Source organism: Oncorhynchus mykiss, chromosome 9, assembly GCF_013265735.2.
Source record: "Oncorhynchus mykiss isolate Arlee chromosome 9, USDA_OmykA_1.1, whole genome shotgun sequence".
NCBI lineage: Eukaryota > Metazoa > Chordata > Actinopteri > Salmoniformes > Salmonidae > Oncorhynchus > Oncorhynchus mykiss.
The window spans coordinates 42,654,111-42,671,420 of record NC_048573.1 but is presented as its reverse complement, the minus strand read 5'-3'; the positions used below and the strand labels follow the sequence as shown (position 1 = coordinate 42,671,420).

The window sequence follows — 17,310 nt, the reverse complement described above, 5'->3', positions numbered from 1 at the left end:
AAAGTTCAAGGGGGCCGAATACTTTCGCAAGGCACTGTAATAAAGGCACACCTCCATTTTTGTAGGCACTAACTCCTCCATGGTTAGTTGGACAAAGTTTTGTAGGGTTTAATTTAGGGATGCATGATATATCTGTGTCATTTGAAAGAGTAAGAACATTTCAGCAAGACAACTCAAAGACAAAATCCATTAACGGCAAGATAATCAACCATTTTCTGTCGTGGGTGAGGTTGGCTTTCACTGACTGGTCAAGCACCGGTATACACTACCAAGTGCGCTATTTTTCAGATGTTGCCCTACCGGAGTTACGCAGTAATAGCATCGCTGCGATTAGCTTCCCGACTGACATTTGGACCAGCGATAGCCCCATGGGCATGCTGAGTCTGACAGTACAGTGGGTCGTCAAGGACTTTGTATTGAGGAAAGTCGTATTGCATGCTCATGAATGTGCTGCCATTTCCAAGGCATTTGAGAACATGTTTGAAACATGAACACGCTAGCTAGGTCCATTCGAACATCTGACTCGAGAAATAACCTCATAAACTTCGCCTGCAGCAGACATGATACCTACCCTCTGTCATGGCATTGAAATGCCTGCTCAGCAAAACTACCGACACAGGCTGTGACCAAGCATTTTGGTGGCATTCTCTCTTTACTGTGTTGCCACCATGTTCGATGCTATGTACAAGGATCGCTACTTCGATGCAGACAAGAAACAGGGTATACGTGAAATGTTACATACACAGCTGGACAAAATGGAAACGGACACAGTTACAGTGCGCACCGAGGAAGAGAGGCCACGGACAGGCCGAGCTGAAACTTCACAGCTTGACATGTATGATGACATCCTAGTTGAGAATGAAACGACTGAACAAGTGAACAACGAAACACAGCAAGTAAGTGAAAGAAATAGGTTTTGATTAAGTTTTACTGGTAATGGGGACATACATAAATGCCAACAAAATACATTTTTGGTCAGTGTGCTGTGTATGTGCGTGTTTGTAATATTTATTTAACTAGGCAAGTCAGTTAAGAAAACATTCTTATTTACAATGACAGCCGACCTCGGGTCAAACCCGGACGACGCTGGGCCAATTGTGCGCCACCCTATGGGACTCCCAATCACGGTCAGATGTGATACAGCCTGGATTCGAACCTGGGACTGTAGTGATGCCTCCTGCACTGAGATGCAGTGCCTTAGACCGCTACATCCATGTGTGTGTGTTAACTATTTAACTGTACTAGAATGCTTAAAAGGCTGCTAAAATGTTAAATATCGATGGTCAGTATCGTTTTTTTGGGGGGAGGAAAATAACGGATATCGGTATCGGCCAAAAATTGAATATCAGTGCATCACTAGTTTTATTGAACTCTGAAAATAAGGTTTTTGGTTAACACAGGCTTAGGAGATCGGAAACATTTTGTTCTATGAGAATCTTAATCAGCTAACTTCACTTTTTGTGAATTTTGAAGCATTTATATACAGTCGTGGCCAAATGTTTTGAGAATGACCCAAATATGAATTTTCAAAGTCTGCTGCCTGAGTTTGTATAATGGCAATTTGCATATACTCCAGAATGTTATGACGAGTGATCAGATGAATTCCAATTAATTGCAAAGTCCCTCTTTGCCATGTAAATGAACTGAATCCCCAAAAAACATTTCCACTGCATTTCAGCTCTGCCACAAAAAGGACCAGCTGACATCATGTCGGTGATTCTCTCGTTAACACAGGCGTGAGTGTTGATGAAGACAAGGCTGGAGATCACTCTGTCATGCTGATTGAGTTCAAATAACAGACTGGAAGCTTCAAAAGGAGGGTGGTGCTTGGAATCATTGTTCTCCCTCTGTCAACCATTGTTACCTGCAAGGCAAAATGTGCTGTCATCATTGCTTTGCACAAAAAGGGCTCCACAGGCATGGATATTGCTGCCAGCAAGATTGCACCTAAATCAACCATTTATCGGATCATCAAGATCTTCAAGGAGAGCGGTTCAATTGTTGTGAAGAAGGCTTCAGGGTGCCCAAGAAAGTCCAGCAAGCACCAGGACCATCTCCCAAAGTTGATTCGGCTGCGGGATCGGGGCACCATCAGTACAGAGCTTGCTCAGGAATGGCAGCAGGCATGTGTGAGTGCATCTGCACACAGTGAGGCGAAGACTTTGAGGATGGCCTGGTGTCAAGAAGGGCAGCAAAGAAGCCACTTCTCTCCAGGAAAAACATCAGGGACAGACTGATATTCTGAAAAAGGTACAGGGATTGGACTGCTGAGGACTGGGGTAAAGTAATTTTCTCTGATGAATCCCCTTTCCAATTGTTTGGGGCATCCGAATAAAAGCTTGTCCGGAGAAGACAAGGTGAGCGCACCATCAGTCCTGTGTCATGCCAACAGTAAAGCATCCTGAGATCATTCATATGTGGGGTTGCTTCTCAGCCAAGGGAGTGGGCTCACTCACAATTTTGCCTAAGAACACAGCCATGAATAAAGAATAAAACCAACACATCCTCCGAGAGCAACTTCTCCCAACCATCCAGGAACAGTTTGGTGACGAACAACGCCTTTTCCAGCATGACGGAGCACCTTGCCATAAGGCAAAAGTGGCTCGGGGAACAAAACATCAATATTTTGGGTCCGTGGCCAGGAAACTCCCCAGACCTTAATCCCATTGAGAACTTGTGGTCAATCCTCAAGAGACGGGTGGACAAACAAAAACCCACAAATTCTGACAAACTCCAAGCATTGATAATGCAAGAATGGGCTGCCATCAGTCAGGATGTGGCCCAGAAGTTAATTGACAGCATGCCAGGGCGGATTGCAGATGTCTTGAAAAAGAAGGGTCAACACTGCAAATATTGACTCTTTGCATCAACTTCATGTAATTGTCAATAAAAGCCTTTGACACTTATGAAATACTTGTAATTATACTTCAGTATTCCACAGTAACATCTGACAGAAATATCTGAAGACACTGAAGCAGAAAACTTTGGGGAAATTAATATTTGTGTCATTCTCAAAACTTTTGGCCACGACTGTAAACAAAAAAAAAGTGAATAAAGGCCCTAATTCACAAAGGTAATGTGAACTGACTGATATTATCTCATGGAACAAAATGTGTAAGATCTCCTAAACCTGTGTTAACCCCAGACCTCATGTTTTGTGTTTATACCAACACCCTATTCTTTCCACACTGACCACGTTTACATGCACACCAATATTATTTGGGATACTTAAGTGGCTTATTCTGTTTTTGAGTTGAGGCACTTAAATGTCATATCCCTTTTACAATAACCAGAAAAGCTTGTATCTCGGTTATGAGAAACTCTGATAAGATGCCTGGCATATAATGATCTAAGACGGGATACTGTGGCATGTTAACATCTTATCCTGTTTACTGTTTTTGCAGTCTGCACAGGCTCAGTTTTGCATATGGATCTTGTGTGATGATGTTGTCATCTGATTGTCAAACAAATCACTTCAATAAGTAGTTTACCTGTGCAGATCGATTCACCATAATAATTCAGCCTACTATAATTAATTTACTATCACTTAAATGAAGTTTCGGCTTGTAATTTCCAACATTTGGTAGGCCATTTGCTTGTCAACTATAGTTTAATACATGCAGCTTCTATTCTGTCATAACTTGTTGCTCCAGAAGACTAAATAAAGTAGCGGTCAACAGAATAATGTCTTAAATCTATAGAATAAATGCATTAGTAATCTAGTTAACACTGGTAAAGTTGTCTGTTTTGTTTAGGGACCGGGGATAAAATGCAGAAAGATTGGTCCGATGCAAATGTCCAAATGTCATTAGTTTGACCATTAAGGAAATGAAAAGCTGAGAAAACCAGGAAACACATTTCTGATAAGACTTCAGTTCATCTTGGGTGCACATGTTGTGTGGTTGATGTACTATCTGCTTGCATAACAGTGTCAAAGATAACACATTACACACATTACACTCTGTCAGGAGGAAAGGGCCAAAATGCACACAACTTATTGTGGGAAGTTTGTGGAAGGCTACCTGAAACATTTGACCCAAGTTAAACAATTTAAAGGCAATGTTACCAAATACTAATTGAGTACATGTAAACTTCTGACCCACTGGGAATGTGATGAAAGAAATAAAAGCTGAAATAAATCATTCTCTCTGCTATTATTCTGACATTTCACATTCTTAAAATAAAGTGGTGATCCTAACCAACCTAAGACAGGGAATTTTTACTATAATTAAATGTCAGGAATTGTGAAAAACTGAGTTTAAATGTATTTGGCTAAAGTGTATGTAAACTTCCGACTTCAACTGTACATGTCATTTCATTACATATTTCATATATCGATGGCATAATTGGCCTGCGATGATCTGTAGGGCCGTGATCATTGACCATTTACATTGCACAATAGTTTTGATGCGTGCGCTCCAAGCCGCGCTACGCGGTAATAACTATGAACAATAACTGATGGCCCGCTCTCCCGATCGCAACAGATAGTTCAGATGAAAGGTAACAGAGTCGGTGAACTTATGTGCATTCATGGATGCACAGAATTTATGGATTAGACGGAGTTAAGGAAGAGAAAGCAGCGAGATCGGACGATGGCGATTTCCTCCTTTTAATGAGTTGAGATCTTTCGGACATTTCCACCTGACCTAATTAATGCGCCCCTGGCCCAGCTGAGCAAGTAGCCATGAATTAAAGTATTCTTCCGCCAACTCCATGGGCCTTTTCTACAGTAACACCGACAGTTACATGACCAACAGCATGGTCAAGCAAGTTAATGTTTCTGACATTTTAGGACAACTAATGATTTAGAACCACGGAGAGTTACTGCAAGTAGCAAAGAAAACAGGAGCTGCCTCCACTATTCCAGCACCATTTCAACTTCACCAAATCACCTCTGCTTAGTCTAATACCGTGACAAATGAAACAGAGTAACATGTATCCAATCAAATTCATAATCACAAAGATAAAATCATAACAATCATTAATTATTAACATAATTAGGTAATTCAGCAATTCAGTTCAATAAGAAGTCAATAGGAATCATCCTTGACTCATTTAGGCTCGTAACTATTCCTCATAATCATAAGAATAATACAAATATTGCAATAAATGATCGGTACCAAAAACAATGTAGTCCAATCAACGTAAACTAAATATGATGTTGCTGTCCATGGTTCTGACTTCTGTGTGCGCGTTGGTGCAAGTAGAAAAACATTTAGATTACTTGTAGAGAAACACCAATGCCACCCCCCTCTCTTTCATGTTGACAATGGTCTATCACTCTCATACAGTACACGCTATTATTTTTTGTTGTCCTAGACTATCTGGCTAAATTGCTTGCTCGCTAGCTTAACTTCCATTCATGATCAACATTAGCTAGTTAACATTAGCCTTCTACATCTAGCTACATATTGAACTTCCATCCTCTCAGGCCAGGGGCACAACAATGTATGAATTAATGGTTGGATCAGAATCGCTTTTATAATCATTGGTCAGTACAGAGAATTAAGTAAAACCACAAGTCCAAATCCCCATCGCCATTCATGGCTAATTTAGGAAAGGGCCCATTTTAGCTAGCTGGCTAGCTAGCCACCGAAGGACTACAACACAACGAGGTGTAACAATTCAAGTTTTTCTGTCAATGACGTATGCTCTCAATGGGATTTGATAGGAGTGAGGCCAAATTCAAGCTTTTTTGGTGCTCCAGAACAATTCACAGAAGAGCTCGCTCAGTTTAGCATTTTTTTAAATACTTTTTTAAATACTTGTTTTGTCAAGGGAGGCCAGATCCTCGCTGGCTTCTATTGCCTTCAATTTTACCACCGGCAACAATGTTATACTCGTTTGGACCAGACAGCATCAGATACAGTAGATGGCCGACAGTAGAGAGACAGAGGGGCACTGTTTTGCTCGGATGCTTTCTCCTGTGAGATACATTCAGCCTCTTGCGAATCGAAGGAGAATTATGAAAGAGAGCAATGAAAGATAAATTATTTATGTTTTTTTATTGGTCAATTTTTTGGGGGGAATCCTGGATTCCCTTGACATCCATGAATACAAGCCACTGCATTTGTTGAAACCAAGACTGTTCTCAGGGCAGGTTTTCCAACTTTGACCAACAGAAGTGACTTTTCATAGCAGGTTAGGAGACTGGCACTTGCACAGATAGGGCTCTACCTGTGCAGAGCACATGCCCCATTGCCCTTCCAGTCTCCAAAGTGCCCTGTTGGGTGGCCGTTAAATTTCCCCCCCAAAAAAGGTTTTATAAACATTTTTTGTTATTGTTGTTCGGAACCCATTGCCCACAAGTCGTCAAGTTCGCCACCCTCACCTGTCCATTGGCTGCACCTGTTGATCTTCCCATCCCAGTCGGTATTAGAGATCTGCCCATCCCAGTCGGTATTAAACTGAACAAAAATATAAACACAACATGCAACAATTTTGTTTATTTTACTGAGTTACAGTTCATATGAGGAAATCAGTCAATTGAAATAAATTCATTATGCCCTAATATATGGATTTCACATGACAGGAATACAGATATGCATCTGTTGGTCACAGATACCTTTAAAAACAAATGGGCCTCACAAAGGGCCTCAGGATGTCCTCATGATATTTTTGTGCATTCAAATTACCCTTGATAAAATGCAATTGTGTTCTTTGTCCATAGCGTATGCCTTCCCATACCATAACACCCTTGCCACAATGGGGCACTCTGTTCACAGCGTTGAAACCGCTCGCCCACACGATGCCATACACCTGGTCTGCAGTTGTGAGGCTGGTTGGATGTACTGCCAAAATCTCTAAAATTACATAGGAGGCGGCTTATGGTAGAGAAATAAACATTGCATTCTCTGGCAACAGCTCTGGTCGACATTCCTGCAGGCAGCATGCCAATTGCACACTCCCTCAACTTGAGACATCTGTGCTGTGGCATTGTTTTGTGTAACAAAAATGTACATTTTAGAGTGGCCTTTTATTGTCCCCAGCACAAGATGCACCTGTGTAATGATCATGCTGTTTAATCAGCTTCTTGGTATGCCACACCTGTCAAGTAGAGAGATTATCTTGGCAAAGGAGAAATGCTCACTAACAGGGATGTAAACAAATTTGTGCACAGAATTTGTAGAGAAATAAGCTTTTTGTGTGTATGGAACATTTCTGGGATCTTTTATTTCAGCTGACTTTACATGTTGCGTTCATATTTTTGTTCAGTGTAGATAGAACGTGGCGGCCCTGCCTGCCTATGGGGAAAACAAACTGTGGTTACCTAGATAGGTTACCCCATTGGCTCACAGCATAAACTTTACCTTTTTCAAGTGCAATTTTCTTGTCATCTGCTTGTTTTAGTCAATTACAAAACAACATTTTACAACAACAGTACAACAAAAGTTCACTTTTCAACATTGCTTGCTCCCGAGCATTCTCACTACTAGAAAATGTTTATTATAAGGCTTCCCTCATGCCCCTTTTCGTGATGGTGCTATCAGCCACATGAGTGAGTGCTACCAACTGGCTACTGACCTGAACATTAAGTTAGCCAAGACCAACAACACAAACAGACTCTACAGCTACAAGTAGTGAGTGGAGTTACAAACAGACTAAACAAGTTAAATGTCCTACCTGTGATCAAATGTTTTTCACACACATAGCTACTTGTAGCATACTTGGACACCAGGTCCCCATTCTCCCATGCCGAATGGCCTGAAGCCACAGGGCCCTTCACGCAGGCTCTATTTCCCTATGTGGGAGCATTGTGAACCATAGGTCAGGATTTTTCACATTGAACAACACTGCAGCTTTTCGGCATCTTTTGTTATCTGTATAACAAACCATCCAGAGGAAGTTGGCTCTTTTACACAGGGGGGCAATAGGTTTTTGTTTTGTTTTGTGGGCGTGGTCGAGGGGTTTATACCAATAAAACCTAGCGGTCAAACAGGGAAATGGTTCCAATCGTTTGTCCACCATTCATTTTTCCTTTGGGGATAGTAGAAACACTTAAAAGAAAGGCTGTTTCATGTAGGCTGTGTAAATCTCTCTAGGACAAGGTGACTTTACATTGTCCTGTTGAAAAACAAATAATGCTGTGGTAGCCATGCTGGTAAAGTGTGCCTTGAATTCTAAATGAATCACTGACAGTGTGACCAGCAAAGCACCACCCCACCTCCTCCTCCATGCCTCACGGTTGGAACCACACATGCGGAGATAATCTGTTCACCTACTCTGCGTCTCACGAAGACACGGCGGTTGGAACCAAAAATCTCTTCTTCTCATTGGTGTCCTTTAGTAGTGGTTTCTTTGCAGAAATTCGACCACGAAGGCCTGATTCACGCAGTTTCTTCTGAACAGTTGATGTTGAGATGTGTCTGTTACTTGAACTCTATGAAGCATTTATTTTGGCTGCAATCTGAGGTGCAGTTAACTCTAATGAACTCATCCTCTGCAGCAGAGGTAACTCTGGGTCTTCCTTTCCTGTAGTGGTCCTAGCTAGTTTTATCATAGCGTTGATGGTTTTGCGACTGCACTTCAACGTTCAAGTGCAGTTGCTATTTGACCATGAAGGAGAGTGATGGAATGCTGCATCAGATGACCTGGCCTCTACAATCACTCGACCTCAACCTAATTGAGATGGTTTGGGATGAGTTGGACCGCAGCGTAAAGGAAATGCAGCCAACAAGTGCTCAGCATATGTGGGAACTCCTTCAAGACTGTTGGAAAAGTATTCCTCATGAAGCTGGTTGAGAGAATGCCAAGAGTGTGCAAAGCTGTCATCAAGGCAAAGGGTGGCTACTTTGAGGAATCTAAAATATATTTTGATTTGTTCAACACTTTTTTGGTTACTACATGATTTCATATGTTATTTCCTAGTTTTGATATATTCACTATTATTCTACAAAATAGTAAAAATAATTCCTTGTGTCCAAACTTTTGACTGGTACTGTGCATTGATACCCACACATGCAATCAGAGCCAGCCCTAGCCTTTTGGGGGCCCTAAACAAAAATGGAAGTTAAAGAGTTCATTTCCTGCAATTCTAACACATTTTGCCATAGGGTGGAGAGAAATGTTTGCAGTTTTTAATGATATCTAAGTAAGAGTGACTAACAAAAATCAATGTGCTGCCCCTGGTCGGTAATTCGACCACGATTACTTCAAGTTTAGATAGCTGACTAGGCTAATTTACAAATCCCATGTTTTTTTGCTGACATGTGTGAGTGACTGTCAGTGACTGACATAACAAAAGAAAAACTGCTGATGCACAACCAAATTTCCAAATTGCCCCTTGTGTACTCTTTTTCTTTAACTCACAACAGTAAGTTGAGACCCAGACTGAGTCCCTGGGAATTGGCCCACGGGCCAACAAAAGTTGGGCCGCGCCGCCAGTTCCCCATCCCTGCCCTACATGACAAGGCTGCTCAACCTGTGAGTTATGGACTGCCACTTTTTTCAAACTAATGTTACCGTCACCTGTGTGTACCATTTTACCTGTGTGTACCATACTGACAGCACTGGTGGTCTTACCATAAAATAATGATTTTAAATGTGTAGATATCATTTTGTTGTTGGATAATTCTCGTGTGTTGTGTTTTAGTGAACATTTTTCATGTTCAGATGTCTTAGATGCTATTAAAACTATGTCATGTCCCCTTATTGAAATAAAACTGAACTTTTCCCTTCACGACAGATTATGAAATGTCTTTGCATGAAATGTTCTACTCAATTGTGCACTGCACTACCAACCTAAGAAACAATGAAAAACAATATTGTTAGTATGTTAACAAAAATTACTGTAAATGCATCATTTCTATACCAGTGTTCACCAGTGTAAGCTTCAGACTTCAATGTTTTTGTCATAGAGAAATGAGATTGAAACTGATACAGAAGTGGAGGGAATATAATTTCCCCCTTCATCTCCTCTTTCCTTCTTTGAGCCCTGGGCAGTATTGGTTTGTTTTCCCCTTCTTTTGTTTTGTCGTTTTTCTGTCTCAGGAGTAATTCACCAGACCTTCTGTCTTAATGCCCAGGGCCGATCCTCTTCTTCCATCTCTTCTTATTCTAGGAGCATATGTCACTGAGATTAGGCAGTGCTCTACTAATTAGAGGCTCCTATTGTGGCAGGTTTCTCTTTTCACTGCGGTAGTAGTGTTTGTTATAATTGTGTTGGTGGGGGAACAGTGCAAGGCTTGCTGTGCTGGCAGAAGGTTTTTATAGTACTCTTAGTGAGTTCACATCCAGGTGGTCGGCCCTATAGACCCACTCCTTTGCACATGTTTGTTTGTTCTGTGTTTAGAACAGTCAGGCTCTGAAGAGGTCCACGTTTCACCTTTCACCTCCTCTTTCCTGGTGAGAGAAGTTTGTCAGTGAGCGGTAAGAGGGAACATGGACATGTAACCCTGTCAAGAATACTTCAAATTCACACAGATACACATGTATACATTCAATATATACTGAGATAATGTATGTTTAAGCCTGTTGCTCATGCAATATGTAATAAATTATAAGCAGGTGATGTGTGATTATTAGGGTTGTTTAATTGAGTTGTTCTATGTTGGCAGTGTCTCCCCTCACCCTTTGGGAGAGAGGCACAAGTGGCACATTCAACTCCAGTAAATAATCAAGCAGCCCTTTCATTCTCTTCGAGAGGTTAGCCCTGTTCCAACACCTGAGCTCCCACTGGAGGAGAAAGAGAAGCCCCCCGGGAAGCCCCACCTCTGTTATCATGCACCTCTGTGTGGACATGCAAGGGTCAACGAAATACCCGTGCGAATGCCCATCGTGAAACTGCTTCTCTCTACTCGACCAGAGCATGACCTGGAAGTGCTGACCAGTGCCCCCAGCACTCTGGCAGAGGTGTACTGTTTCCCTGTGATTTCAAGGGGTGAAACCAGAGGAAAATCTGTATCAGCAAATGGTGGAAAGTGAGTTATGATCAGAAGACAGGCTACGGTGTTTCAAATCTTTCATTATTGTATAACGTTAAACATTTTTGAAAGCATTAATACATTTTCTCAATCTGTGCGATCTATACATAAACATTTATCCACCCATTCTAATACTGTATATGAAAACATTGTATGCAATATTGTGTTGTTTATTGTGTTATTTGAGGGGTTAGATTTGTGTGTAAAAATTAAATGTTGGAGCATGCATGGGGAAACATTTATATTTTAGTCATTTAGCAGACGTTTTTATCCAGAGCGATTTACAGGAGCAATTAGGATTAAGTGCCTTGCTCAAGGGCACATCGTCAGATTTTTCACTTAGTCGACTTGGGGATTTAAACCAGCAACCTTTCAGTTACTGGCCGGATGCTCTTAACCGCTAGGCTACCTTCTGCCGAAACAGTAATAACAAACACACAGAAATGCCCATTTTGGGCCTCACGAGTAGTGCAGCGGTCTAAGGCAGTGCTGGCTGTGCTACTAGAGCTCCTGGTTTGAGTCCAGGCAGGGATGTTCTTGTCCCATCGCGCACTAGCGACTCCTGTGGCAGGCCATGCGCAATGCACGCTGACACGGTCGCCAGGTGTACAGTGTTTCCACCGACACATTGGTGCGGCTGGCTTCCGGGTTAAGCGGCCGTTGTGTCAAGAAGCAGTGCGGCTCGGCTGGGTTGTGTTTCGGAGGACGCACGGCTCTCGACCTTCTCCTCTCCCGAGTCCATATGGGAGTTGCAGCGATGGGACAAGATACCGTGAAATTTGGGAGAAAAAGGAATAAAAACTAAATGTATAAATAGAAATGACAGTTTTGAACTACTGTTCAAAATACGTACACATATTTACTAATTTTAAGTATTTTTTTCATTTGTAACAATTTCATAATCGATATCTTAAAAATGTCAATTGCAAGGATGATAACCATAGAAAGCTGGTTATAATCTCACACAATTGAACTCTTAGTGCATAAGTATGGGGGAGTCCGTACATCACCTCACCCTCCATACATGATCTATATACCATTAAAGTCGTTTGGATACAGATGCCAACTCAGCCCAGCTAGTTGGATGAGAAGGGGGAGGGGGGGATCAGCACCCCTGGTTACCGATCTACGGGTGCCTGATGGCCTATACACCCAGTCCTTTGGCCCTGTGGCATGGCGACAGGAATGTATATTTCAAATGACCATGGATACTTCGGAACGTGGGCTGGTGTCACTCAATCTTTGAGGATGTCAGGTCCAACAGTGATAATGTCTGGGCTTGAGCAGTCTGCAAGTAGATTTGATATTTTTCCAGGGGCTTTATTTTTTAAGGAGGGGGAATGGGGGCAGCTGTATTGCTGGGGGAAAGAAACAAAAATGATCAGAACAGGAAGTGAGTGTGCTTAAATAGGGAGGTATGAATAGGGGTGCAAAGTGGGGTCGGGGAAGGGGGGCACTGAGCTGTATGGAAGGGTGTATGAGGGCAGGTGGCATGAACATCTAGAAGAAGGCAAATTGTCTCATTGGGAAGCCGCGGGATTAATAAAAACAGAAGACTGTTGGCACATTGTCATATTCATATTTTGGAGAATATTCAGAGGTGAAAATTTTCCGCGGGAATTAACGGGAATATATGGGAATTAACAGGAATATATGGGTATTAACAGAAATATATGCAAATTAATATTAATACCATTTAAATGTAGATGTTTTTTGCATTGGATATATTTACCATATCATATGGAGACAGAAACATAAACCTTTTACCTCATCATAAGTAGACATAATTGCAAATGATTAAATCCTTCCAATAGAAATAAAAAACAATTTAGTTACGAATGAACTTTAATTAAATGAGTTGACTCTTCACATGGGATGATTTCACTGAACAACAAAAGAAAGAGAATATTGAATGATCCCCAAAGATCCATCGCATCTCCCAAAAACTTTTCAACATACATCTGTAAAATGATAGTCTAGAAACTAAAGCTTTGGTTGTCTTCCCTTCAGGCTTCCATGTTTTCTGCCTGGACCTCCTCAATGTCCACCTCTTGAACATCAGACTCCGGGGCCTCATCTTCACTGTCACTTTCTAACCTTGTTGATGGATGTCTCGCTGTCAGCCTCAAAAATCCTCAAATTTTACCAGATGGCCAACCATTTTTCAACCCTTATATTGGTCAGCCTGTTGCGTGCTTTGGTGCGTGTGTTCCCAAACAAGGACCAGTTGCGCTCTGAGGGGGCTGATGTTGGTGGGATTTGGAGGATGGTGGAGGCAACAGGGGAAAGAGCCTCAGATCACAAGCCCCTTCCAGCAGGTGGCTGATGAGATATGTTGGCACGGCTGCCATATTGCATTTCCATCCCAAAGCCCTTGCTGGGAAGTGTACTTCGCCAGACTGTCAAGAACCTTGCCCTCATCCAGGCAAAGGTGGCGAGACATGGTAGTGATGACACCATTGGCCTTGTTGATCTCTGCACCAGACAGGATGCTCTTGCCAGCATACTTGGGGTCTGACATGTATGCTGCAGCATGTATGGGCTTCAGGCAGAAGTCTTCACGCTTTTTGATGTATTTCAGAACTGCAGTTTCCTCTGCTTGGAGCAACAGTGAAGTGGGCAGGGCAGTATGGATTTCTACTCTTACATCTACAAACAGAGTCTGAACATCAGACAGGATGGCACTGTCTCCCTCAATCCCTGCAATGGCTACTGCTATAGGTTTCAGGAGTTTCAGGCTGCTTACCACTCTCTTCCAAAATACATCATCCAGGAGGATCCTCTTGATGGGTCTGTCCATATAAGCAGACTGTGATTTGACCATTTCTTGGAGACTCCTTCCCCTCCAGGGGACTGTCAAACATGATGACAACACCACCCCAATGGGTGTTTCTGGGCAGCTTCAATGTGGTGCTCTTATTCTTCTGTTTACTTGGTGAGGTAGATTGTTGCTATAACTTGATGACCCCTTCACATGCCTAACCATTTCCTTGGCTCTCTTGTAGAGTGTATCCATTGCTTTCAGTGCCATGATGTCCTTGAGGAGCAGATTCAAATCATGAGCCGCACAGCCAATGGGTGTGATGTGAGGGTAGGACTCCTTCACTTTAGACCAAGCAGCCTTCATGTTCGCAGCATTGTCTATCACCAGTGCAAATACCTTCTGTGGTCCAAGGTCATTGATGACTGCCTCCAGCTCATCTGTAATGTAGAGACCGGTGTGTCGGTTGTCCCTTGTGTCTGTGCTCTTGTAGAATACTGGTTGCGGGTTGGAGATGATGCAGTTTATTATTCCTTGCCCACAAACATTCGACCACCCATCAGAGATGATTGCATGATTGATGATTGCTTTCTCTATGATTTTCTTGACCTTCACTTGAACTCTGTTGAACTGCATCCAGCAAATGAGTAGATAAAGCATGCCTGGTTGGAGGGGTGTATGCTGTGCGAAGAACATTCAGAAATCTCTTCCAATACGCATTGCCTGTGAGCATCAGAGGTGAACCAGTTGCATACACAGCTCAAGCAAGACATTTATCAGCATTTCCCTGACTACGTTCCTCCATTGAATCAAAAAACGTCTGGTTCCAGGAGCTGTTGCTATCGATAAGGTGTCTGATTCATAATTTTCACCTCGAATAGAAGTAGAGGGACTTTTGTCAGAGGTTGCTTGTTGTGAGCGCTGAAGGAACTATATGCACTTGGTCAGATTATTCTGCATCTTTGTTGCATTCTTCACGTATGATTTGGCACAGTATTTGCAAATGTACACAGCTTTTCCTTCTACATTAGCTGCAGTGAAATGTATTCACACATCAGATAGTGCCCGTGGCATTTTCCTGTAAAGATGAGAAAAATATGAGTTAAAAAAAAACAAATACAATTCCATGTACAGATAAATAGTTAAGCAGTTAGATTAAACAACTCCTTTGTAAGATAAATGAATTAACACTCCTCAGTTAGCAGGCTCAATCAAGCTAAAACCCACATGATAGCAAAAACTAACTAGGAGAAATTGTTAAGTAAAAATGATTTAAACACACCTTTCTGTAGGCTACTTTTTACTAGTTAACAAAAAATCATGTAAAATATATTCACCCCACCCAGTTTTGTAATCAAAACTTACCAGAAAGCATGTAGTCCTTGGCTCAGACAGTGTAGTAGCGTGGCCTCAATAGCATCTCATTAGTGTGCAAGATCTTGAGAATCAGCTGTACATGTGATGGAAGAATGCACTGTGGATGCAGAGGGTTGCAATTCCATTCCGAACCCTTGCAACCGTATTCACCCCCCCCCAAAAGTAAACTTTGGGACATCTGCTAAGCTTATTTGGCAGGGCTTGGCAGAATACTATCCACCCACTACTAAAGCTTTGAGAGCAAAACCAAATATGTCATCAATATTTTGTCATTTTAAGTGTGACTTATTTTTTATGAACAGAACATTTGTCATTCTTGTTGTATTCTTATCCGAATGTAGGTTTCTGTTTACCACATGGTACCTTTTTAACCTATAGCTTTTAGAACAGTCTTCCGACTTTGAGTCACTTCATAGATCCCTACGCACAAAATCCAAAAACAGACATTTTATTTTTGGGTATGTGATCTTCAAATAATAATTTAATTGTTGCAGGGATATTGATGCAGTCCTTATTTTTACATTACATTTAGATAGACTAGACTGATATTACACTGGAGTGACAGCTGTGGCAAAGGGCCTTTTTAGCACTATCCACATACACAAGCGCGGCACACACACGCTCATTAGGCAGCCTCATGCTCAATGGCCTGGAAATCATCCTGCTGGCTCCACCCCAAAGTGTGAGCGGCCTTTGTTATGGTAATCAGACTCTTACTTGAGTGTGTGTGCAGGGGGCAGGGGGTGCATGTGCGTGCAGTATAACAGGACTTGGCCATCAGTCATCAAGCCTCCTCACAGCTCCCATCCATAGGCCCATACAACATCAGATTTTTTAAAAGTATATTGATGAAAAACATAAATACAGTTTATTTACTACAAAATAAAAACAAGTTCATTTCAGGGTAATCACAATCAGGTCTCAGCAATACATGTCTCAACTCTCAAAAGTTTGAGCTTGCAGAATGCCTTGAGGACAACCCAGAAGCCCTGTCAGAAAGGAGGTGGGGGAAGGGGGGCTGCAGCCTGCAGTCATCAATATCTGCAGGCCATCTGTCATAGGGGTCTATGGGGGGAGGGGGGGGCACTCAGTCTCAACTCACAGAAGGACATATTCACCCCTATTTGAGTGAATTTCCACACCTTTCTGTAGCTTGTTGCAGTGCTATAGTACAACATTATGTGGTGTATTACCTTGAAAGAAGAACATAACTACACTGAATTTAAGGGTATAGGGCAGGCGAACAGATTTTGTATTAGCCTATAAGTGGGCCTACTAGACCTATACATCTAGATAGACTAGACTGATATTACACTGGAGTGACACACTATTGCCATGTTATAACCACAAGTGCTACCAACCTTATTTTATTGACTAAATTAATCTGATTGTGCATTTTTGCACACTACTTCAGTATTATAATCAGTTTCATTACATACTGCAGCAAAAGGGTGCCTACCTTTCACCTGCAGACACGATTCTGAGGGAGTTATTCTGAGAAATGAAAGCTTCCTTTCAGTCAGTGGTGGAAAAAGTACCCAATTGTCAAACTTGAGTAAAAGTAAAGACACCTTAATAGAAAATGACTCAAGTAAAAGTGAAAGTCACCCAGTAAAATAATACTTGAATAAAAGTCTAAAAGTATTTAGCTTTAAATATACTTAAGCATCAAAAGTAAATGTAATTGCTAAAATATACTTAAGTGTCATAAGTAAATGTATAAATCATTTCAAATTCCTTATATTAAGCAAACCAGACGGCACCATTTTTGTAGCTTTTTTAATTTACTTACGGGTAGCCAAAACTCAGACATAATTTACAAACAAAGCATGTGTGTTTAGTAACTCCGCCAGATCAGAGGCAGTAGGGATGACCAGGGAGGGATGTTCTCTTGATAAGTGTGTGAATTTGACCATTTTCCTGTCCTGCTAAGCATTCAAATAGTAACAAGTACTTTTGGGTGTCAGGTAAAATGTATGTCATTTTCTTTTGGTATGTAGTGAAGTAAAAGTAAAAGTTGCCAAAAGTATAAATAGAAACTTAAGTAGTACTTTAAAGTATTTTCACTTCAGTACTTTACACCACTGTTTTCAGTAACACTTTGAAAGCTAAAGCATATTTAAGGAGTTGCAATGAGAGAAAGGGAAGAAGTCGGATTAGACTTGTGACTTGCTGGGGTCCACGACCCCTTTGTGTTCCTTTTCAATGAGCATTGTTTTGGAACGCTGACAGTGTGCGCCGCTCTCATTG

General features: G+C 41.6%; 1 pseudogene; it reads right to left on the bottom strand.

Moving 5' to 3' along the window:
- The window catches only part of LOC110533013, a 37,352-nt pseudogene that overhangs the window by 18,063 nt on the left and 1,979 nt on the right, over positions 1-17,310 (bottom strand).